The sequence below is a fragment of the Podarcis vaucheri genome, assembly GCF_965113315.1.
Source record: "Podarcis vaucheri genome assembly, chromosome: Z".
NCBI lineage: Eukaryota > Metazoa > Chordata > Lepidosauria > Squamata > Lacertidae > Podarcis > Podarcis vaucheri.
In genome coordinates, this window is record NC_138758.1 from 26,524,829 (window position 1) to 26,550,370 (window position 25,542).

Sequence of the window (25,542 nt, forward strand, 5' to 3'; positions counted from 1 at the left end):
TGCCCAGTCATCTAACATCCTGAGATAGAAGTTCTCTGCGTAGTAATCCAGTGTGTCTAAAGCATAGAATACAATGACTTATGCTTATGATGTCTGTTTACAACATCACTATCATAGAATCATAGAACTGTAGAATTGGAAGGGACCCCAAATAGTCCCACCCCCTGCAATGCAGGAATCTCAGCCGAAGCATCCATGACAGATGGCCATCCAACCTCTACTTAAAAACCTCCAAGGAGGGAGAGTCCACCACCTTCCAAAGGAGTCTGTTCCACTGCTGAACAGCTCTTAGCATCAGAAAGTTCTTCCTGATGTTTAGTCGGAATCTCATTCCTTGTCATTTGAAGCCATTTTTTTGGGCCCTACTCTCAAGCAGGCGAAACTTGCTCCGTCTTCTATTAGATATTTGAAGGTGGCTATTGTATCATCCACATATTTGATGAGTAAGCCAGATGTGTCCCCCCTCCTCTGATATTTGTGCATCTGGTTCTTCCTGCCTAAGTGCAGAACCTTACATTTGTCCTTATTGAAATTCATTTTGTTAGTTTAGGGCCAGTTCTCCAATCTGTTAAGGTCATCTTAAATCCCGATTCTGTCTTCTGCTGCATTAGTTACCCCTCCCCAGGGGTGCAATCTCGCCCTCAGGATTGTGGGGGCCTGCCGCCATAACACGGATGCATGACGTCACATACACACACCTGCACATAATGTGTGTGATGTCACACACAAGACACGCAACATCACATCACGTTGGGGGAGGGGGAGCTCCTCCAAAAACGCAGTGCAACATTGCATGTTGTGCATGTGACATCATACACACTATGTGCAGGTGTGTGCATGTGACGTCACACATCTGTGTTGCAGCTGATGGCGACTCTTCCATCTCCTCTCCATGACCAGCGAGGTATCCTTTTTCGTGAGGAGGGGCTCAGACTTGGAGGTAGAGAGACTCTACCTCCATGTCTGAGCCCCACCCAGAAAAGGGTGGCTCGCTGGCTGCGGAGGGTGGAACTGAACTGATTCTCGGGGGCTGTGCCGCAGAGGCTGGCTGACTGCCTCTCTCCGGCTTTGCTCATTGACTTTGTGGGTGCCCAAGCACCCACGGCCCACTGAAGTTGGCTCTTATGCCCCTCCCAGCTTAGTATCATCCACATATTTGATGAGTATCCAGGCTGACCTGACAGAATATGCATCCTGCAACTAATTATGGTTATTTGTGCAATTGTGAGCATGAAGTAAAGTCAAAGAATCTCTCATTTAAAGAATCTCCATAGCCCACCTTCTGGAAAGTGCTATCCCAATGCCTTATATTATTTTGGTGATAGTGAATACTTTTCTGACAACCAATGGTGCCTAATTAAAATACTGGATCCAGGTTATGAAACTTCAGACCTGCACCTCCCTTGTTTTCCTGCCCCTCCTACTCTCAAATCTTTTTCGGGAATTGACCCACCAGTAATAGGTGAGAGACAAGCAAAACAGAAATGCAATTTTTTTCTGGATTTTTTGATTTTTGTTGCACTAGGCAGATTAATATCCTGAGTCAACTCAAGAGGATGTTTCATAACCTGCCTATGTCTGTTTATTGATTTGCAAGCCTGGGCATCTCAATCCGGCTCTGTTTTCCCCCCCTTTGGTTGTCACCTGGCTAACTAAAAAAGCATTTTTAATTTTTACTCCTAAAACAATGAGAGCACAACTGGCAGGTTTCTGCTTGTCTAACATGCTGTAATTAATGATTCAATTCAGACTTTGATCTATTACATCTCTTAGTTTCTTGCCAGTTGTAACAAAGGTCAGGAGCTATGGAGTTCATGGTATTTCACCCATATAGCATTGTTATCCATTCACCATGGCACCTCTGTAGGAATAAGATGGTGAGAGAATTTGAATGCACATGCATTCTTTTGTGATAGAAATGTGTGTGAAGCTAACACCTAGATGTTCTTTAAGATAAAAATAACTCAGATAAAAACCGCTCATATGCATAGTTGTTGTGATTAGAAATGCACAACTCTTTAGCAATATGCAGGCAGCCAGATTCTAAGAATGTTTCTTCAGAAATAAATACCACTGAGTTCCATTGTATTTGGGACTAAGCTCCTTTGAAGCTACAATAACAATACTGTAGTGGGTCCTGTTAGGTGTACCTGTGAACCAAGGTATTCTTAGCTCCTTATGGGACTCAGCATGAGTGCTCCCAGGTAAAGGCTTTCCTGAGTGGCCATCATGCTGAATCAGTTTGTGTTATAACAGCTATCAAGAGCTATGTGGCAAAAAACAATAATATCAAAACTCCACAAAGTCAAGCACTGGTAGCACTAACCCTGCATGGTAGTTATGGCTAGTGCATGAGATATGTCCCCCTCCCACTTCCTTTTCTAGTTTGATAGTATCTTACGCTGAATTTCTATTCATTTATGTATGTAAAACATTTTACCTTGCTTTTCAGCTTATTACCTCTTGTCTGCCTGCCCCCCACACCATTCAGGAAAATCGCAATGACATCAGTGCCAGGACAGCAGCTCTGCAGCACTGTCCCACCACACTGGCCACTCCTAAATATCAGCTTTGGACATGACAAGAAGTAGGGATAATAGGAAGTGCAAGCTTGTGACATTTCTTGCCCTCTTTATCCCTGCTTGTCCTCAACAACAGTCATGACACATTGTACTTGCCATCTGCCTCCACTGAGCGGCAACTTGGTGAAGGAAGTTGTCACGCTACAAGTTATACAAAAGGGGTTTTGCATCGGGGTCAGCCGTAATGGATGCAGGCTGATGCTATCCACACTGCAGCTGTGCAGCATAAGTACTTTACACCTCCATCATCACAGTATTGCAGCTGCTAAGCTTCGTGAACTGAGTCTTTTCATTTTGGTCAGTAACTTTCTGGACCTTCCACCTTCTTAGGCTTCTACTCAGCAGTGGCAGAAGAGAAATGTAGTGTTCCCACCCCACTCTTCCAGGTTATAACCATTACGGTCACAGCCAGTGTGGTATAGTGGTTAAGAGCGGTGGACTCGTAATCTGGTGAACCGAGTTCGATTCCCCACTCCTCCACATGCAGCTGCTGGGTGACCTTGGGCTAGTCACATTTATTTGAAGTCTCTCAGCCCCACTCACTTCACAGAGTGTTTGTTGTGAGGGAGGGAGGGAAAGGAGAATGTTAGCCGCTTTGAGACTCCTTTGGGTAGTGATAAAGCAGAATATCAAACCCAAACTCCTCCTCCTCCTCCTCTTCTTCTTCCTCCTTCACTCACCTTCGGTCACAAAGTAGTTTTTTTAAAAGTCATACTTAAGATTACATTGCTGAGTTTTGATGCTTAAAGCAAGGATGAGGAATTTAAGGCCCTCCCAAGGCAGTTGGATTATAACTTCCATCAGCCCCAGCTGGTGATGGTGGGAGCTGTAGTCCAAAAACATCTCCAGGGCCGCAGATTCCCCATCACTGTCCTAAGGCATGTATAGTCATCAGAGGCATGGACAGCAACAGCAGAAAGGCCTGCAAATTGCATAAAGACAGACCTAGCCTTTTATCAGCCTCTTGTGTGCTGTGCTCTTGCCTGATCCCTGGCTCAAAAGACTAGAGGCACACCCACACCCAAGCACAGGGAACAGTGTACACTCTGTTAGATGCAAAAGATTACGCAAGCTCACACTTAGGACCTTCATTTGTGGCATCTTTAAGTACATAGCTAGCCACCACCCAGGTATGTGCCACTTCTTTGATGGGAGTATTAGGAACATGTTAGGCCACTATCAGAACCAGTGGCCCTCTATACATTGCTGCATCATAGCTTCCATGCACCATCCCTGCTTATTAGCCAAGGTTTCTTAGCCATTTCTGCACTTTTCTTTCCTGCTGCCACCCCACCTATCATGTATAAATTGGCCTCTACTTCACAATTGAAATCTAAGCCTATACCTGTTTCACCCATTGGATTTATCAGAAAATAGCCATAGGAGTATTTTTCTTTTATTATTTTATTATTTATTATTTTTGTGCCCTGTAGGCAGACCAAACATACTCTCTTGTCTATTTTACCTTAGCCTGAAGGAACAATACACGGTCTGTACAGTTGCGCGGAATGAAAGGCACACTTTATTCAGCAGATAACCACTACTTCATGTTTAAAGTAATTAAAATGGCAGTTATACTAAATGTCCTTGTACTTATTCCTAGTACAAAGTGGTCCCTATTTTGACCTTTGGGAATGCTTTGTTATAATTTTGTGTGGGCACACACGCACACATGTCCATGATAAGATCCCACTTTACAGGCTTCAACCCATCTTCAGTGAATCCCTCTGTCATCCTGGTTCTGTCTCCTAAGCCGAGTTCTTTTCCCTCTTGGGAGGCATGGATGGGGAACTCAGCAGTGGAGAATGGTGGACTCAGGTGATCAAAATCGATGCTTGAGATGGGCTGCACCATTCTGACTCTTTATAATTTGAGCAGAAGTGATTGCATTTGTGAACATATTTGCTCTGAATGTTTGTTCCATCCCTAGCACAGAAAAAAAGGTCTTCACTTGCCACCAAAAATTGTAGGTGGCAGGCAAGTTTCCAGGGGAGACAATGCCTCTCTGTGGTCTCTTGCATAACCCTAGAGTGCCTCTTCCCAACCTCCATTGACCTAATCTCTGAAGGCAGATGCGTCTGGAGAGGGACCTCTGATGATAAATCTGATGCACTGGCAATCTTGTCCCTTGGCGTCCTTGCCTCCAGAGATCTTTTATTATTGAGCCTTCTTAGATATGTAACACAGCTTATTTTATTGACTGGATGATTTTATTGATTGACCTTCTTTTCCTCCCGAAGGAATACACTGTGGAACAGTTAAAACATGCTGGGAACAATTGAGTTAAAAACATTCTAAAAGCAGCTACAGTTAAATAAGTTATTCTATCCAATGATCTTGGGGTTGCTAGGAACGGTATTCTTCAGCAACAAGAATAAACTTGGCCTTCAGTTCAGAATATAAAGAGCTGTATAGTTAGTAATGATAAAGATATTCTATTCCTTAATAGAATATCTATTAAGAGGATATCAAGAATATCAAGAGGGAGGTGGCAGTAGACTTAGGTAAACCTCAGGGTTTGCAGAAGTACCAAAAAACTTAGGGGGGAGGGGAACTCATGTGTGAAATCCCTTCAATGAAGACCGAGCATGCCCAGTGGCCATGGAATGCTGGAGGAGTTGGCACGAAACCTCCAAGGGCGAGGGTTAATAGAACAGAATATCCTGGAACAGAGCAGAGTTCCGGACAGCCAGCTAGGAACAAAACACTCCACAACACTTTATTGCAGGTCCCACTTGCATTATTTTTTTGTCATGTTGAAATTCATTGTATTTGTCATAATTTAAAGCCACAAGGGATAAAAATGAATAAAAATAGAAAAATACAATAATAGGACAACTATGAATTAAAGGTCATTTCTTCAGTATTTTAGAAGAATTACAAAATAGAATCAGTGAAAGCCTCTCATTCAGGTACTTGTCGCTTCCATTGTCTTTACAAAGCAAGTTTATTTCAGTAGCTCCTTATCAGGCAATCTATTTCCATATTGGTGACGGCAGGATATTTCTGAACAGTTGGTTCTTGTTGCTGCGGACAAGAAAAATATGCAGGCTGGGAGGCACAAATTGTGCTGATCTTGTTCTCTTCCTACCAAGAGATTCGTACCACCCTCCCACAGTGAAATAAATTATCCTTGAGTCAGCACTACCATCCCAGAGGAGAGTTTCTCCCCCACCGCTTCCCAGACGGGACATAATAATCTATCATTCATTGTCTTGTTGAGGAAGGCTAACAAAGCGGCTGCCTTGAATTCATGCAACTGGAGCATTACGCATTCCTGTGCCTTTAAGATGAAAGCGGTTGCTATGGCTGCAGTGACGTGGTGCCACTGATGGAAGGAAATCCATGAGTGTGTGTGTTGTCTTTGACAATTCATATGAGAAGCTGCATTGCTGGCTAATCCTACAAGAGAAAACAATGAGGGGTCTAAGATGACATTGGAGCTGACAATTCAGATAAACCTTCATTAGCCCAAGAGAGGGTCCTCTTTTTAGAAGGGCGGGAAGCCTACCCCCCAAAAAAAACAACAACAACCCACCCCTCCAACGTTTCACAGGTGAAAGTAGGCACACACTTGTAACAACCCCATTCTCATGTCAGCAATTATTTCCTGAGGCTTTGAATCACCACCATCATAATTTTGCTGAAGGATAATAATCTGTTTTGTTGTATTCATTTGCACTTCCTAGCCTGTCCTGTGCTCAGGGGTGCAGCTAGGTAACCTTAGACCCTGGACTTACTGGTCTTACAGGTGAGTAGAGTCTGCATCTGGTAAGAGTATTAATATGGCATGTGGGAGGAAGTAGCAGACATTTAAAGTGGGCTCTGTTAGGTGCTACACAGTTTTCAAATTTCATACCATGGCCAATTCCACATCTCTAGAATATAAAACTCTATAGCTATTCAGGTTTGTCTTCATCCTTGGGTGAAACACATTGTTCCTTGATAGGAAGAAAACACAGGAAATGATGCAGTTTTTAGATGAACAAAGCTGGATATTAGTTTTAGGTGGTATGCTAGCCTAATGAAGAGTTCTAGAGAACTTGAAAGCTTGCATACTATTTTGTGACATTTTTGGTTGGCTACAATAATGGTAGGGACGCAGGTGGCACTGGGGTCTAAACCACAGAGCCTAGGGCTTGCCGATTGGAAGGTTGGTGGTTGAATCTCTGCAATGGGGTGAGCTCCCGTTGCTTGGTCCCAGCTTCTGCCAACCTAGCAGTTCAAAAGCACGTCAAAGTGCAAGTAGATAAATAGGTACTGCTCCGGTGGGAAGGTTAACAGTATTTCCATGCGCTGCTCTGGTTCACCAGAAGTGGCTTAGTCATGTTGGCCACATGACCCAGAAGCTGTACGCCGGCTCCCTTGACCAATAAAGCGAGATGAGCGCTGCAACCCCAGAGTTGGACCTAGTCAGGGGTCCCTTTACCTTTTACAATAATGGTAGCCAAAGTCCTAATGAGGAGTTGTTGTTAATGAATTTCCTTACTGTTAAGCTGAGAGAGACCTCTGTTTGAAACCCGGGAGAGCCACTTTGTTTCAGTAGACAATACAGTTAGATGGACCAATTTATGTCTCAACGTAAGGCAGCTTCCTAGATTCCTATAGTTCAGTTGGTAGAGCATAAGACTCTTAATCTCAAGATTGTAGGTTGAGTCCCACATTGCAGGGGGTTGGACCCTCATAGTCCCTTCCAACTTTACAATACTATGGTTCTGTGGTTGCTAATTGCTGGAGACATCGTGGTGACTATGAATGAACATGCACCTGAGGAAGTTCTTCCCCTTGCAATCAAACAGTATATAAATGTAAATTATTAAAAAATAAAATAAAAGGTTGCTTCCCTGATTCCCAAAGTTCACTACCTCTGTCAAAATTAGGTTTGAAAGAAGTCTTCTATTGCAGTAAATTAAGTCAGTTGCACTGTGTACTTGGTTGCATTTTGTGTGTGATCGTTTCTCCAGTTTGCAAATTTGTGCACAAGCCCAAAAAGATTGGCAACCCCTGCTAAAAATGATAGTCAAAGCATAATGCATTTGGGGTTTCTGATTACCTGATGTTCCTACCTCTCTCTCTCTCTCCCTCTCCCTCTTTCTCTGGGATCTCTGCGAATAGATGCAGCACATCTTGTGTGATTATGTTCCTCTATGATGTTCTGTAGCCAAGCCTGCCTCCCACTCAGCTTCTTTGAATGAAAATTGTTGTGTGCCCAAGGAACATAAATTCACACCTGTTGCTATTCCATTTCTCCCAACCCTTCCGTTATGTGGCATATGAATGCAGGCACTGTTCCTGTCCCAGCAGCTGGGGGCTCTGACTGCTGCTCCCTATAGGTCATTAAAGATTAACTTTTAATGAGAAACTAACACTTTCAATGTCAGTTTGGAGGGTATGAAAATAAGCAAATGCCAAGCAGGCACATTGGTGTCCCTTGTTCCTCAGCCTCTCCCATTTTTATTTTCTTTCTGCTGCTTGTTTCTCTCACCTTCAGCTCCCCTCCCTCTATTGACATTTGTTAGACTGTAAGGTCTTTGGGGCACAAAGCTGTTCTTTCTCCCCTCTTTGCACAGTCATGATATTAGATCTATGAATGCATCTAGAAGTTCTGGTCTCCCACCTCTTTTAACAGCAGCAGCCAAAGGGGAACCCAAGCAGAATCTGGACTGCAGTGTGTAGGAAGTGAAGATTACCAGGGCCTCTGCTGTCTTAAATCTTCAACAGAGATGTGTGGCATGGAGGTTGGAAGAGATGTAAGCCCCCACCTTGAGAATTCTAGGGACATACCATAGCTCAGTGGCAGTAGAGCACATGCTGTGAATGAGAAGGTATCAGGTTCAATCCTTGTCATCAAGTTAGTGGAAAGTGTGAAAAAACAAGCCTGAGACCCTGGAAGGCCACTACCAACTAGAATAGGCAATGCCAAGCTATGGCTTATCTACATTTACCTTCTTTCTTTCTTTGGCCCCATGAAGTCCCACTCTTTAGTCCTCAATCAGAGCAAATGTCAATTTGGGTTTTCTGTAGGTTGCTGTTTGTTCTGATTAGACTTTAAAAGGCAGGGGTTTTTGTGGGGAAAGCTGTGGAGCAAAAAGAAAGGGTATGCTCAGACATGGAGCTTTAAATCGCAGGCCATGCCTTGAAAGAGCAGAGGAAAGGTAAGTATGGATAATCCCCTAGATGGACGCACAGTCCAATTTGTCTTAAGGCAGCTCCCTGTGTTCCTGGGCTAAGTTCCTCATAGAACTAAGTAAGACAGTAGCAAGGCCTAATGGAAGACAGGAGAAAAAAGATCTATCTTTCAGAATAACGGACACCTTGCTTTGTTAAATAGTTCTGTACCACTCCTAGACTCTAGTAGGCCTGAGATACCCTTAATTGCTAATTCCAAGTGCAGAGCTAGTGTGGCTCAGGTTGGGGCTTGAAGGTGGAAAACCCAGTTTAAAATCTCTGCTCAAACATGAAGCTCCCTAGAAAGCCTTGGGCAAACCACCATATCTCATCTTAACTGACTCACACAAGCATAGAACCCACAAAAATTATACTACATCATCATCACATGCACACACCAAAAACAACAACAACACTCACACCTTACAAAGTTCAGATAATCCAGACCCATAGATGCACCACACCCCAGCTCCAAGTGCCTGCTTCAGCTTATCCCAGTCAGGAATGGCAGAGGCAGGTGGGCTGCACTTGGAAGTGAGCAAAGGTAATGGCAAGCAAAGGGGGAACATTTTCAGATAGTAGCAGAGCAGTGACAGTACTGGGTGGGCAGCTGCAACAGTGGCTAAAGGGCCATTACTGAGTTATAGCTTCTGGTGGCAAAGGAACTTGCCACTCTCACTTGGAAAGTCAATTGGCAGCAGTTAAGCTCACTGTGCAGCCTCAGGTCATTCAAACTGTGTGGGTGGAGAGTGCGTTTTCACGCTTGGGCACAGCAGACCAAAAATATGTTTTAAAAACAAAGGAGCTGAAAGTGAAAACAAAGGAAAAGGTCCTGCCCTTTGCTTTTCTGGCAAGAAGCCAGAAAGCAAAGCAAAAAATGAACTGGCTGGTTTCCCTTGTCATTATTGTCTGCCCAGTTTTCCAAGCACCATAGCACCTGCTGCGTTGCTAACAGCACTCGCAGTGCTGTTCTAAAGCCAGGAGGCTGAGGGTAGCTAACCATGGCTGCAACAATCTACCTACCTGTTAAGTTGTGGGTGAACATATCAGATGACACAGCGATTCTTCAAACAGCTCTTGTTTATTCACAGGCCAGAACAGAACAGAACTGAACAGCCAACAGCTCAGCCGGCCTGCTTTTATAGGCAGCCGGCTGCCAACATTGTAGCAACAACAACCCAGGGTTTCCCACCTAAAGTAACGGACGTGGACCTGAGTGAAAACTATATACACGATACTCCTGTTGGCCAAGGTGAGAACTTCAATACATAACACTACCGGTACTTCCCTGCAAATATGCCCCATTGAACTCAATGAGACGTACCTCAGCAGGTAAACCGAAGACTGGGATAGCCAGTCTTGAGTCAATTTGCTGCCTGAAGCTAAGGACAAAATCATGCAACTGTCCATTCCTCATACATAAGCAGTGGCGTAGCGTGGGTTCTCAGCACCCGGGGCAAGGCAAGTAATTTGCGCCCCCGAACCCGTGGATTTTAGCACTCGAGTCTCTTCCGCGCCCCCCCCCAGATGTTGCGCCAGGTGCGGCAGGCCCCCCTGCACCCCCTACGCTACGCCACTGCTCCCACCACAAGTCTTCAGGACAGCCATCCGAAGGCTGGTGCGGGGAGAAGGTCTCTCCGCCCCACCGCCAGGCTTCGGAGGAGCCTTCCGAAGGCTGGCCGTGGGGCGGAGAGACCTCCTCCCGCCGCCAGGCTTCGGAGCAGCCTTCCGAAGGCTGGCGGTGGGGCGGAGAGCCCTCCTCCCGCCGCCAGCCTTCGGAGCATCCTTCCGCTTAATTCCCAGCAAGCAATTAGCAGGCTCGCCCCACCTCCTCCTCCTCCTGGCTTTGCTGCTGCTGCTGCGCGGCTCTTTTCCTCCACCGACGGCGCGCTGCGCTTTGGAGAGGTTCCCGCTTCCTCGAGGGGGGCCGGCCAAACGCGCCCCCCCCAAATGTTGCGCCCGGTGCGGCCGGCACCCCTGGCACCCCCCACGCTACGCCACTGTACATAAGCCAGTCAGACTGGCACCTGAATCTTACTTCACTACTGAAGCAGGATCCTGAGGGCAGCAGACTAGCTTGGGGGATTGCAAAGCAAACTGCAGCACTCCTGGTTCCACAGCCCTCAGCACCTGCCCCCTGACTGATGCTGCCACTTTGCTTAATGAGAGTAGCCAGCAAAAGGAACGTAAATTTACCCTGCCAGGATGTCCTTAGAACCTGGAATAATCCACAAGATTATCTTTTCAAAAAATAGTATCGTGAATGAAACAGACAGGATTTTTATATTTTAGCCTGCAGTAAACAAACATTTTATCTGTGGTTACCTTATTTAATAATTAATCAAATGACTTAATAATCTTTATTTCTTATTGGCCCCCCTCCTCTTAACAAAGTACAACTCATAAACATGGAACACAAGCAAGGGACAGAGGGCAATAACACAAAATCCTTTTGCTCACTTACTTCTTTCTCTCCACTACAAATCTGACTCCCTTTGTCTCTGTCTCTGTCTCTTACACACAGTGTCATTTCCTGGGTTGGATTCCACTGTTATGGAAACAACTCTTTCATTCTCTAAGAGATTTCAGAAGGTGTGAGGGAGGCCCACACTGTTCTGGGAAACTGGAAAGAGAGGCCAGAGGCATGTACAAATGAGAACAGCAGAGTGCTTTTCTCATTCATCCAGTCTTCCCCACCCCCTTCCTGTCTGTACTGTAAGCCATTAGGCAATTGAGGTTTCCTCCTGCGCTTCCTGAAATATTTTTGGAAGGCAGTAGATAGAAAGAGAAATTTGCTAGCAAGCATCTGAGGACATCCTTTCTCTATTACTGTATTGGTGTTGCATCACTAATTGGTAAGCCCAGGGGTGGGCAACCTAAGGCCCGGGGCCGGATGCGGCCTAGTCGCCTTCTCAATCCGGCCCACAGACAGTCCGGGAATCAGCATGTTTTTACATGAGTAGAATGTGTGCTTTTATTTAAAATGCATCTCTGGGTTATTTGTGGAGCATAGGAATTCGTTCATTTCACCCCCCAAAATATAGTCTGGCCCACCACACGGTCTGAGGGACGGTCGACCAGCCCACAGCTGAAAAAGGTTGCTGACCCCTGGGTAAGCCCTTCCCCAAAGTATCTTGAGGTTTGTCTGCTGAGATGAGGAGAGTTCTGCTCAGAGGACAAGACCCCTTACCATCAGCCTCACTGATGTGGTCCAAAGGAAAGCCAAGCAATTTCTTTGGCACCAGCTTGGTTGCAGGAGTTGCTTCAAGGAGACGTACAATGTGCCACCCACTCTTAGGGACTCCACTCTGATTTGTGTAGGGTTTACTCCTTTGCCTTTTCTTGTCCTGAAGATATTCTGCAAGGCGGCAAAGGTTTAGGATCAGAGTTTTTCTTCTGCTATATGGGCTCCCTTTCCAGGTTGATGAGCTCCCTTTCCAGGTTGATGAGCCCTGGTAAACATGCTTAACATTCCACTGCAAGTTTGGCTGGGTTGTATACGTGATGTACCAGATCTATTTTAAGGATTTACCATTAAATGCCATCAACTACCAATTCACCTGAGGCACAACAGCTGCACTTGACTCCTTTTTGGCCATTGGATAGTAAAACAGCATCAGTCCATGGAGGACAACAAGAGTAAAAAAAGCACATCACCTGACAGAGGACCACACAGTTGCTGCAGCTGGGGGATGAGCTAGGATGAAAGGCAATGGGAGCTGCCACAACGACCTAATGTTAATGGAGGCAGGGGAGAGAGATGCTGCTTCCAAGGTACATTAAGTGTTGGAGGAGAGAGAAGCAACAACAACGTAATTATATGTTAGTAATTTTAGGTAAGCTGCCTTGAGGATCCTTCTGGATCAAAAACCAGGACGAAAATAAAATAAAATATATAATACCTTCAGGCAATTTTAGTAATTAATATAGCAGCAATCATCTCAGGAAACATTCTCTGAGGGCTCCTGAATCACAGTAAAAATAGAAGCATAGCATAGTGTTGTTTCAGTATTAAAGGAAACTACAATTTGAAATACTAAGAATTACAATAATTACATTGCTATTAGTGACTCTAAGAAAGCTTACTCATTACTTAATTGGCAAAAAAGTTATTTGTTTCTGAAGCCTTTGGAGTCATTTCAAGGCAATGCAATTTTTTATGTTTTATGTTCATTGGAGAAGAGTGCATTATTTTTAGTGCTACAAATAGAAATAACAGCTGTCATTTACACAGCCCAGCCCCTTGCAAAGTAGTTGAAAGACACACCCAAGCAGCAGCAGCAGCAGCAGCAACAACAACAACAACAACATAACAGCAGACAAGCCAAGAATATGTTGGGTCTGTCACTTCTGTTTTCATTTTTTGAAAGCTGCACAACTGGAAGCCTGGACAAAGCAACCCAAATTGGAGTGTGCCATCAGATAGTGTAAGGATGGTGTGCCCAATATCACCTCTTGTATTATGGGGACAGCTCAGCATATGTCAGTCCTGCCAGCCCTTCTGTCATCTGAATAAATAGACATAGAAGTGATACATACTAGGAAGCCTGGAGGTTTGGGTGAATGGAAGGATCACATCCAGTGTGGCTCCGAGTGTGTTTCTGGGCACAAATCAAAATATTGACTTAATAAAGATGTATTCCTCATGCTCTGGACTCATTTGGTTACTTCTCCATTGCCTTGCCCAAAAGAGCTATGTTGGGCAAGATCCAAGAAGGAAGTCGGATAGACAGCCGCAAGCACCTTGTCCAGATCTGTAGGCCTCAAAAACCAGAACTGATCCCATGTAGGAAGTGGATCTGCAGAAAAACCTCGCAGCATTAGCTTGTAAGGTACAGATTCTTGGCACCAGAGCACAGTGGTTTAGAATGCACATGGAGAGTTTGGGATAAAGAAAAGGTTTATCCTGATCATTAGAGTCTTAACCTGAAACTAATTGTTTCATAATGTAATTTTAAAAGCTATTCTCCATAATACCAGATTTAAAAGTTTAGTGCAAGAAAGCCATACTAAGCACCTTTGGAGGGCGACACTAATGCTAATTGAGCTTGATAATCTTGTAAATCTCGCTCGTTAGTGTTGAACAAATCTTTAGCTACACACTAACCCTTTTCTGTATTAGTCTAGACCATAAAGAGAGAGAAAATATACTAAGGGCTCATTCACACTTTGCTCCACACTTTCTAGGCATAGGTCTGTGTTTTCCAGACCCCTGTCCAGGTGGTTTCTTTTCCCCCATTTTTCTTTTGGTCCTGGCACTTCCCCTGGGAAAACCCATGCTTTACCAATGAAATAGATTATACGCTTTATACCCCATATATGCACACTCAACCACTTTTATCTGTGGCACTGCACTGTTACTCATTTCACATTTATAATAACTGAACTTTTAATGGCAGCACCTACACTTTGGAACTCCCCGCCTTTTGACACCAGGCAGGTTCCTTCGCTGTACCCTTTTTGGCACCTTCTAAAAACATTTTTGTTTAGACAAGCCTACCCAAATATCTAGAATACTGATTTGGGTGCCAATCTGCTTTTGATTGTTTTAAAATGTTGCTTTTACTGATAACATCACTGCTTTATTCTTTTTGCAAACTGCTCTGTATTTGTGTGAAACAACCAAGCGGTGCATAAATTCTATGAAATAAATAAAATAACTGTTGAGGGTGATCATTGTAATCAGCATTGTGTCCAAGGGGGCCCCATTACCCACTTCAAATACATAAGACTACGGAAGAAGCCTGGTGTGGTGTGGTGTGGCTCATATGCTCCTGCGGCCAGGCTAGGAATGTGAGAGCAGGCAGGCTTTCGCTGATAAAACAGCAACCAGCCACAATGTGTAATATGGGAATGCTGGATGTAATTGGTGAACCAACCCACCCACAGGTATAGTTGGGTTTCTGTGTTTAGTGCTTGCAGTAGCTGAGAAACGATTGCAGAAACTGCAGCTGGGCCATACATTCTTCTGGACCTGTTTTGCAGAACCTGTTTCTGTGGACTTGTATTGAGATTTCTAGAATGCTTCCTTTCTACTTGAACATACTTATATACTCCCAGAAACCATACATCATTGCACTCCAGACCCAAATGGACCACTGAAAAAGTCTGGCTCCTTAACACCACTATAATCTGAGGGGTCCTGGCCAGTTGGAAAGAAACCTTTGCCAATCTGATGTCTTCTAGATGTTCCCCCCAGCTTCTACCTTCCACTTTTAAAACAGGGGTGGGGAACTTTTGGCATGTGAGCCAGTGTTGGCCTGTTGGCCTCACCAATTTGGCCCACTAGGCTGTTTGGGTCAACCTGTGCCTGCCTACCCTGCACCAGACATCATATTGGACATCCTGCTGGAGAGTGGGTTAAGCCACTGTGCTGCTTGGGCTTGCCAATTGAAAGGTTGGTGGTTTGAATCCCTGCGATGGGGTGAGCTCCCGTTGCTCGCTCCCTGCTCCTGCCAACCTAGTAGTTTGAAAGCATGTCAAAGTGCAAGTAGATACCGTATTTTTCGCTCTATAAGACGCACCAGACCACAAGACGCACCTAGTTTTTGGAGGAGGAAAACAAGAAAAAAAATATTCTGAATCTCAGAAGCCAGAATAGCAAGAGGGATTGCTGTGCAGTGAAAGCAGCAATCCCTCTTGCTGTTCTGGCTTCTGGGATAGCTGCGCAGCCTGCATTCGCTCCATAAGACGCACAAACATTTCCCCTTACTTTTTAGGAGGAAAAAAGTGAGTCTTATAGAGCAAAAAATACGGTAAAAAGGTACCGCTCCAGCGGGAAGGTAAACAGCGTTTCCGTGCGCTGCTCTGGTTTCGCCAGAAGCGGCTTAGTCATGGTGGTCACATGACCTGGAAACCTGGAAAAACTGTCTGCGGAAGTGGACAAACACCGGCTCCCTTGGCCTTTAAAGCAAGATGAGCGCCACAACCCCAGAATCTTTCGCAACTGGACTTAGTTGCCAGGGGTCCCTTTACCTTTTTACTAGAGAGACCTCCCTTTATTAAAGCTCACTGGAGCAATCTTTAATTGGGGGGGTGCTTTAGAGAGTGGTTTGCCTCCCCATCTTTAACATCACTCCAGCAAAATATTTTCAGGTGGTCAGTGTCTGTCAATCATGTGATCTGGTAATGTCATGCAACTGACAAGTGGGTAGCCCTGCCGACCTGTCAAATTTGGCCAGTGAGGCTGATCCTGATAAGGATCTGGCCCGTGGAGCTAAAAAGGTTCACTGTCCTTTTAAACACCCCACAGTTTTAAAACACCTGCAGAACACTGATATAGAAGATTAATGATCAGGTATCTCAACTGTTTTAAAAGAAGGCTCTGTATTTTGAAGGCTTTCAAACCTTCCCACTACACGTTCTCCCCCCCCCCCCCCGGGTCTAGTGCACCCTCCTGCTACAAATCTGATATCTGCCCCTTTGGGGTGGGGGGGGGAATACAACAAAAACCCCTGCTTTTCCTCCCTGTCAGTGAAAGTAGGAGTTCATTCCTGTGTGTTTCACCGAGTTATGTGGGAACACCCCCACCTCTGACATCATGGCTCCAATCAAACTGAGAGTCCCTATGCCTTATTTTAATAGGTGGTTGAAGATGCAATCCTCTAGAATTACTAAGAGTCAGCCCCATTTCTGAGTACGTACGTTTGGGCTAGCACTATGTGTCTCCTGCATCACATATTGTCTGACCTTCATTTCAACATGCAGAGTGTTAGAGCTGAAGACAACAGGCTGACTTAGCTCTCAGCCCCCACTTGTGGTCAGATAAGTCATAAAAATAGCAGGAATAAGGCTGGACAGCAGCTGGTGTCAGCTGCCTCATCGCTAGTCATGATGACGCGTTTATGTGGAGAAATAACAGATGTGGAAACAAACAGAAGTTGATGTTACGTTACAGGAGAAACACGACAGGAACAGGGAGGTTTTTGGAAGGGGGGAAGAGGAAAGTCTCCTAGCAACAGGATGAACAACTGTTTTTAGAAGGGAGCTTGATTTGGCTAAAATTGGGAAGAGTTGGGTGGGGCTGGTAGACTTCATTTAAGTTTCCTCTCCCTTCCCCCCGTAAGTTGTGCACTGATAGAGGCACCATTCCTCATGCCCCATGCATTACAGTTACTTTTCTCCAGCAACTTTTCTTTTTAATCGGGGCCAAAAGGAAGCACTTTGCTTACCAGGAATAGGAGACTGACATAGAGAAGAGGGCGAGGAACCTGTGACCACCCAACAACTATAGGACTCCAGATCCAATCAGCCCCAACCAACATCAGGGGTGATAGGAATAGTGGTACAACACGTGAAGAGTCACAGGCTTTCCACCCAAGCTGTACAGCAGCCTTCACCAACCTGGTACCTTCCAGATGTTTTGCACTAAAATTCTCATCATTCCTATCCATTGACTGATGTGAGTTCTAGTTCAAAACTACTGGAGGGCAATAGGTTATGGAACCTCTGAGCTGTTGTCCCATTTCTTGGTGGTCAGGCCACCACAGGAGCATGCCTTCCACACTTTTTTTCAGCCAAAAGGCTGAAAAGGAGTGTAAGAGGCAGGGTGTGCTCCCTGCTGTCCCTTAACACCAGAAAATGGGAGACTATTCAATTCAACCACCTTGCATTTAGCACCCTTCACTGCTACCAGGAAGCTTTCCCAGTGGGAAATGAGAGTTGCCCAATAAGAAGAACCCTGCAGCTGGAGCAGGCTTGTGGTCCATCTAGTCCAGCACTCTGTTCTCAAAGTGGCCAACCAAATGCCCCAATGAGAAGCCTGCAAGCAAGACCTGAGTGCAACAGCACTCTCTCCTCTTTTGGCTTCCAACAGCTAGAATTCAGAGGCATATCACTTGTGACTGTGGAGGCAAGAGTGCAGCCATCCAACACAGTGACCATCAGGGAATTAATTATTTAACTATCTTGTCTTCTGTATTCCACCTTTCTTCCATCATGGATCCCAAGGCAGGATACATGTGGCCACCATGAAGTCAGACCCTTTCAGGCAATGGCTGGACTCCAGGTGGCAGCCTCATGTGCCTAAACAATCTATATTCCACAGAGTAGCCACTTGTGGGGTGAGATGGCCACATGTCTCAGAGCAGCTCTACACAGTAACTTCTGAAAGGGGAGTCATGTAACTCCCAAGACATGCTTGCCCAACCAGAGCGCCAACAACTTCAGGCTGCATCTCCTCATACCAAGGCCAATTAGAACACCTTGATCACTTTCAGCAGAGAGCGGTACACACCCACTCACCTTTTATTTTTTTCATGACTGCATACCTGCAGTAGAAACCCTGCCAGAAAAACACCTGAGTGTTGAGGAAGCAGCAGAGCACCTGCCTTGCATACAGAATGTACCAGGTTCACCCCCCCCCCAGCATCTCCAGGCAGGACTCAGAAACACCCCTGTCTGAATCCCTGGAGAAATGCTGTGATTCAGTGTAGGCAATGCTGAGCCAAACAGACCAATGTTCTGACTTGATATAAGGCAGATACTTTAACGCATGGACAACAATGGTCACAGTCTTGCTCTCTGCCTGCATAGTAATAATTTCCCAAAGTTGCCCAGCCTGCTTCAACCCCAAAATGTTAAGTCAACCCATATGAATCATTTGTCTCTTTAATCAAGTACAGTGGTACCTCGGGTTAAGAACTTAATTCATTCTGGAGGTCTGTTCTTAACCTGGAACTGTTCTTAACCTGAAGCACCACTTTAGCTAATGGGGCCTCCTGCTGCCGCTGCGCCGCCGCTGCATGATTTCTGTTCTCATCCTGAAGCAAAGTTCTTAACCCGAGGTAATATTTCTGGGTTAGCAGAGTCTGTAACCTGAAGCATAGGTACCACTGTAGTGGCTGATGACTACTGGAGCTGGTGAGGCAGTGGGCAGGGCAGCTAATGGGCAGTAGAGCCCAAAAGTTAAAAGAGATACTCATCTTACTTGTTTACTTCCCATCCTCCTGCATTTCAGAAATATAGTGGACACTTAAGCAATGTTCAAAAACAAGCACCAGATACTTAAGACCAAACCAGCAACAAGTTGGATGCCTCTGGAGGAATGCAACACCATACTATTATGTTCATTCCATCCGGGCAAGCATTTCTGCTTGCCAGATTAAAGGATCTCCTGCCTTCTCCTACAATGTACTGTTCTGAGGATTTTCTCAACAAGCCAGAGTTGATTTGGGGAGGGCACATGGGGGAGGAGAGGGTGAAATCCCCATTACGCTAGCAGGATTTGTGCTGGCTTCTACTAGTGCAATGGCTGAGTTCAAATTTTATACCTTATACCTGGAGAGCTGGACAGGAAAAATTCTGGGGAGTCTCCGAGTGATGAGAAATGTATGAATATGACTCTATGGGACACAGGAATGCTGTGCTCTAGCTCTGGCTTTTAGGGTGTAGGAAAAATAACCATAGGATTCTAACCCTCCTTGCCTCTCCTACCCGAATCCCTCATCCTTACTTATCAGAGCATGCCAATACAATATGGTCAGATGCCAGTTTACTGATGTATGGTTGGCCACATGTGGCTTTGGATGTGAGCCACAGCACCCTCCTGTCCATTCAGGAGCATTTGCATGAATTTGGCTGGAAAAGCAGCAAGACAAGAGGCAGAGAGCAGTGGCAGCCAGTGAAATGAATCTCCAGGACAAACTGCCAGCTGGCCACTGCATCACAACACAAGGAAGCAGGAGGACATTCCCAGTGGTGGTTTGTTCCTCTTGGGACTGGTACAGTTAAAGGCAGGGAGACCAAAAGTACATGGAGCCAGAGCCAATGATAGACAGACCCACCCCAAGTGCATCAGGGCCAAGGCAGCAAAACACTATACACAAAATTAGAAAATGTGTGAAAGGCATTTGAAGTAGAAGTAGCAAGCACAGGAAGCCCAAATCTAGATTAGGACCCTGGTGTGCTGGGCAGAGAGGCAGGCTCTAACCCTTTGCCCTCTATGCTATGATCCAAATTTGGGCTGAGCCCGCCCTGCCTGCTATTTGCATTTAAAGGAAATGCCTCCCTTTTCTTTTATTTCAAGGCAAATAACAGGTGGAACATTTTGTGCTGAGGCAATTGGATGCCTCCAGGAACCAAGAGGACATTTTTTTAAGAGAACATATCCTCATTATTAACCTAATTAGCACAACATGGACGTATGCAGGGCAGGCTCCACAGGGTTAGATTATTCCTTTGAAGATGCACTTCAAAAGAAGAAGAGGAACTGTTGCTTTCAGGTCTGGGCCTTTGTCCAGGAGCCTGTCTTCCCTACATCTCCCTTCTCTTGCACCAGGTATCTGCCTGCTCTCCCCACCTCTCTCAGCTTAAGAACAAAAGAAAAGCCCCACTGGATCTGGCCACGTGGGTACCTAGTCCAGCATGGTGCTTCCTGCAGTGACTAACCAGATACCTCTGAGAAGACCACAAAAAGGGTTTGAAGGCAATAGTCTTGCTCTCCTTTAGTAACCAGTATTATGTGTTAACAGTGACTCAGAATGTAGCAGTTAGTGGTCATGGCTTGTGGTCACTGACAGACCCATACTTCTCTAAGCATTTGCCCAACACCTTTTTAAAAGACAGCGGCCATCACCCCAAATTCATGTTACCTACTGCTTTCCCAATCTGCCAGGCTCCTTATTTACTCATAGACCTGCCTGCCTGCTGCTTACCTGTACTCTTGTTTCAGCTGCTATTCAACAGTGGCACCTACAGATCACCTTACTTGCTTAGTTTAGTATTTAAATGTGTATGCTCAAAGCATTTCATGACAGAACAAAAAAATGCAGACGGATACACCATTACAATAACAATAAAATATCACATCATTTCAAAACATAACAATCCCAACAAATAACTCAGTTTGATGCTATGATCATTATAACGTTTACAGCTCTCAAGCTGGCCTGCAGCATAATAACACAAACAACCTCCACCTGCTTTCTTTTCTCACCTTCAGCATGTGAAAGAGGCTTCCTTCCTGGCTGCCTGTGCGCTTCTCCTCTCCAGTGTGGTGGAATTGCTTTCCTGGCTCATCACATCCATTCTTCAGATGCTGAAGATCCTGCTCCAGTACCTGCAATTTATTGGTATCCACCTATCCAGCCTTGGCTTACTTTCAAGGTCTCCGCCCAGCTAGTCACAACTCAGTCCCTCCTTGCTCTGCTTACCACTTCTGACAAGTCCCGTCCTTTTCCATCTGATGTCCCTCCTCCACAGCCTTCAGCCTTGGGTTTATTTATTTTGCTGTGTATGGTTTTGCCCAATATGTTTTGGTGCCTGAAGATGCAAATCCAGGTGGTTTCTCCCACAACTTACCGTAGGGCACAGCCTACTAGGAAGTACTTCTGCACAAGCCCTGCTGGAATGAACAGGTATTGTGAAGCACGTTTGAAGTTTCAGTGGTGGCCACTGGCCAGTGAGGTGGGGAACAGGGCAGTAGGTGGCAAAGCATCCACCATGCATGAAGAAAACCCCAAGTTCAAGTCCTGGCATTTCCAAGCAGGGCTGGGAAATATTCCTGCCTGAAACCCTAACCATGGCTTAGTGTTATGTGTACACCCTGCCCAGCAGGTTAACCATGGTTTATTTATTGCCAACCAGCAGAATCTTAACCATAGTCTGTGTGGCTTATGAACCTTGGTTTGCTTTAATTGTGGGTTGGTGTTATGTATGAAGCAGGCCACTATCCCGAAGTGTTCTGGGAACAGCAGCTGAGTAGGCAAGGCAAGGAAGAGATGGTTCATCATTTTTTAAACCATTTGAAACTATTTTTTTAAAATAATTTTTTATAGGGGCAATGATTGCAAGCCCTCAGTCCTTGGGGGCTTGGCCATGGGTGTCAATGCAAGTGAAGAGTGAGGCCAGAGTAGGGGCCCAAAAGTCCATATTGTTTTAAAGGTCCTCTGGTGGGATTAGGTCTTCTCCTGGGACCTTCCCCAGTCTTTATCAAATCTGAACTGAAGCCTTTTTAAAGGCCAGTTATTGAACATATTCTGTTAATGTTTAGCAAAATAAAAAAATTAAGCAGTTGATAAAACAGCACCAACTCCAAATTATTTTTTTTAAGGCAAAGTGGTTATTTATGTTCAATTTTAATATTTCTGTTAAAACTCCCCCCTTTAAACACTATTGCACAGGGTTTTAATAATTACAAAATCATGAATTAAAATACTGAAAAAATATGTGGCTACAATGGCATCTACTGAAAAGATGAAACAGACAGTGTTCAGAGATATAGCTGCATGGAAATAGGCTCAACCACTCAGTACATCACTACATGTAGCACAACCAGGTGTCTTTTAAAGAAAGAAGTGTAACATGAAGGCAGCCACCTGACTTGGGTCAATGGGAATTGCTGTCCAAAGTCCTGGGGGAGCAGTACCAGGTGGGTGAAGGCTGTGCTAAGGCCATCTACACCTGACAGATATTGTGTTCTGTACTTTCCAGAAAGTTTGGATTTTCTGTAATTTGAGAAAAGGTGGAAATAACACAAGGAACACAGAGGAGAACAGTGATTTGATGACACTAAATAGATGCTGTGTTAAAAACACAGCAAGTTTACATAGGCATTTCCATGTTCTCCTGGCCAGAGTCTCCTTAATGCCTATTTTGGCATTAAGAGGTATATAAATTGACCAACTAAATGAAGCATGGCTATTCCACACTAAATGCAAAGTGTGGAAGCAGCTGTGGAAGGCAGCAAGATATTTGGTGCTTGTCAGCTCAGAAGAGGGACAAAGGACTCATCAGAATGAATACTGTTATGAATTTGGAGGATCAGCCTGGATGATGCCCTGAACTCCTCCCAATTCTTGGGATCCTGTATCTGAGGGGCTAGAATGTTTGAGAGCAAGTTTGCCAAACCAGTTCCTTTGTTTAGGTACTGTCTTTGGCTGATTAATTAAGCACCATGATTTGCATAACCAAAGGAGTTGCTCTGTGCCATAGAACAAATGGGTGGGTCTCCCCCCCCCATCTTTGTAGGAGAACAATAGCCAATGTTGTACATGAGTTGAGCTGGAAGTGGGCTGGTAGCTGGAGACACAGACACATGCTCGCTAAGTGCTGGATCCAAAGTTGTGGCTCATGGAGATTCAATATATTTGGGGGTGTTAATACTGTGAGCATCTCCATCCTATGCTCAGGTTGTTTATATGTGTAAATAAATCCATAGATGCTAATGACACAACAGTGTCTGCCGACCTTCATTCCAAGGAAATTGAACTCAGGGCAAGTGCTAGAATCCCTGGCATCTCTTACCTCTTGGAGACTGGAGTAGCATTTAACAATAATTTTTAAAAGCAATTTATTGGCAAGCCGGTAAGTACATTTGCAGACCCTGACTTATTGCAGTAACTTTTAAATATATCATTACAACTGCAGCAATGTTGTCAATATATGTGAAAGTCACCCTTCTGAAAACAAAACACACATAGATATACCAATAGGGAATTAAAATTTAAGCAACGAAGTGAACTTGAAGAGTTAATTACATATTGGCAACTCTCACCTGTAGCCATTGGCAGAAGGGAGCCTAAGATTTTATTGATTCTGAATGAATTCATGCCTATTAAAAGAAAATGCAGGTATTACCACAGCCTTGTTTTCCACTTATGGCAGACCTGTTTGCATCAAGTGCAATGAACTGCAATGTTTGTTTATTATTGGTTGTACAACTATAGCAATATTTCAGTTTAGAAGACATGAAAAGCAATAACCACAAATCTTACAAGAGAAGTGAACTGATCCGCACCCCCCTTCAGCAGGACTGAAATGAGAGAGCATGCACATTTTAAAACAGCAGACAACCACCAGGAGGCATAACACTCCACAAAGTATAATTAAGGAGCTGACGGAATTAAAATACAAGCTGAGTTCAAAAGGTATACTACATACCTTTGTCTTTTTAAAAAGTGACATTCTCTTTGTGTTTTCCACCACAGAATTCTAGGAAGGACTGTATAATTTTCTTCTTATTTAATAAACCAAGGGAGGGGTGGAGGTGGGAAAGCTATATTCTATAATTTATTTATTTGTTTTCTATTCCAAACACCAATATAAATATTCTTAGGGTAGCTCACAGCAATAAAAGAATCAACAAGATTTACGATTCATGATATTTATGAATTACGAATCATGAATCACGATATTTATGAATTATGATTTAGGATTCATGGTATTTATGAATTATGATTTAGGATTCATGATATTTATGAATTATTATTTAGGATTCACGATATTTATGAATTATGATTCATATTTATGAATTATGCTTTACAATTCACGATATTTATGAATTACAAATTATGAATTATGAATCACGATTTATGGTTTCCAGCAGCGGGGGGCCGCTAGGGGTGCATTGGAAGATGGCTGACAATACCATCTCTCCGTCTCACACGAGGTAATTAAGAGGCTGACATGGGAGTATGCAGCCTCCATTGTTACCCCACGGGAATGCGGAACACTGCCTCGCCTGCGGTTGCCATAAATCACCCCCGAGTTCGAAAGAAGGGGATGAGTGCACAAGGCGCACAGCACTCGTGTGGGATGGCTCTCCCGGACGCTGTCTCTGATCATGCGGCCTGGTTGCAGCAGCTCAAAATAAACAATTAGAGAGAAGAAAATGCACATATTTCGAGAGAAGAACAGGAGTTAAGACTGCTAATTGAAGTGACCTCTGTGAAGTGAAGCGACGGGCTGGATTCAACAGGAATATATCAAGAAGAAGACACATCAAAGGGTCGGTATGTTGGAACGGGATGGAATGGGGGGGGGACTTTTCTTTTTTTATCTTATGTGATTACCTAACAATCCCCCCCCCCCAGGAAGAATTGTTGCAATTACTGATTATAAGCGGGATGATTAAGAACTGTGTGGAAATGAATTACTAATCAAAGACATGGCTTGTGGAATATCTGGAAAGGAATGAAAGGCCTTTGGAATGACGCAGTTATAAAAAGAGACTCGTTAGGAAGCAGGCCTGGTTGCAGGATTTACGATCGAGGGGGAGGAGACCATGGCTTTGTTATTATATCGGACTGTTAGTTTGACCTGGCAGAACCCCCTAAGAAGATTGAGGAGAGGATGACAGGCCTGCGAGGACTAATGGGCAGACTTTAAGAATGTTTTGTACGGAAGTGTTGAAATGGCATCTGTCTGTTTGAATATGGCTCTTGGAGGAATGGAAAATCCACACAGGATATAACAACGTTTGTTTTTAACCCGCTTGTGGAGACTATCAGAGGTCACAAAGAAAGGAATATATGATAACAACAAGAAGATGAGGATAATAATAAAGAGAAGATTGGACGGAACTGTGAATACTATTTGGACAGAACTGGGAATCAGTTAAAGCAGCAGCAAGAGAGATGTTTGGATTCCTTTCTGAGCTTGAAGCATGGGTACCCCCAACAAAAAAATTTAAAATTTGGCTTTGTAATTTGGAATTAATATGATTTGATTGGTTTGTTAATAAAAATTATATTTTTTAAAAAAGAACAGGCGGCATAACCCCAGAACAACTACTAACCTGGACATTTAAAACAATGAATAAAAACTAGCAGCAGCAGCAAGTCTACACAAGTTAGCAGTTAACAGCCTGGGGAAATAAACATGCCTATTGTGTAAAGAAGGCACCAGGCTAGCCTTCAAGTACACTGATCCCAAGTTGTGTAGGTATCTCAGTGTATCAGCACTAATGTGCTACTCAGAAATCAGCCAATAGCCAGTAGGAATATTTAATAATATGTGATATGTGCTCCAACTGATTCAGCGCTGGATATAGGGCAGTGTGGGCAGTTCCCCC

At 44.4% G+C, this 25,542-nt stretch overlaps 1 long non-coding RNA gene across 2 annotated transcripts in view; it reads left to right on the forward strand.

Moving 5' to 3' along the window:
• LOC309524212 overlaps positions 1-22,005 on the forward strand; it is a 32,250-nt gene extending 10,245 nt beyond the window's left edge. Inside the window, exon 3 of one of the 2 annotated variants that reach the window (XR_014215855.1) lies at positions 20,692-22,005. This is a non-coding gene — a long non-coding RNA (uncharacterized lncRNA). Of the gene's footprint in view, positions 1-9,846; positions 10,170-20,691 lie in introns of those variants that run through there. The other variant, XR_014215856.1, reaches the window with a different exon arrangement.
• Positions 22,006-25,542: the final 3,537 nt, after the last annotated feature.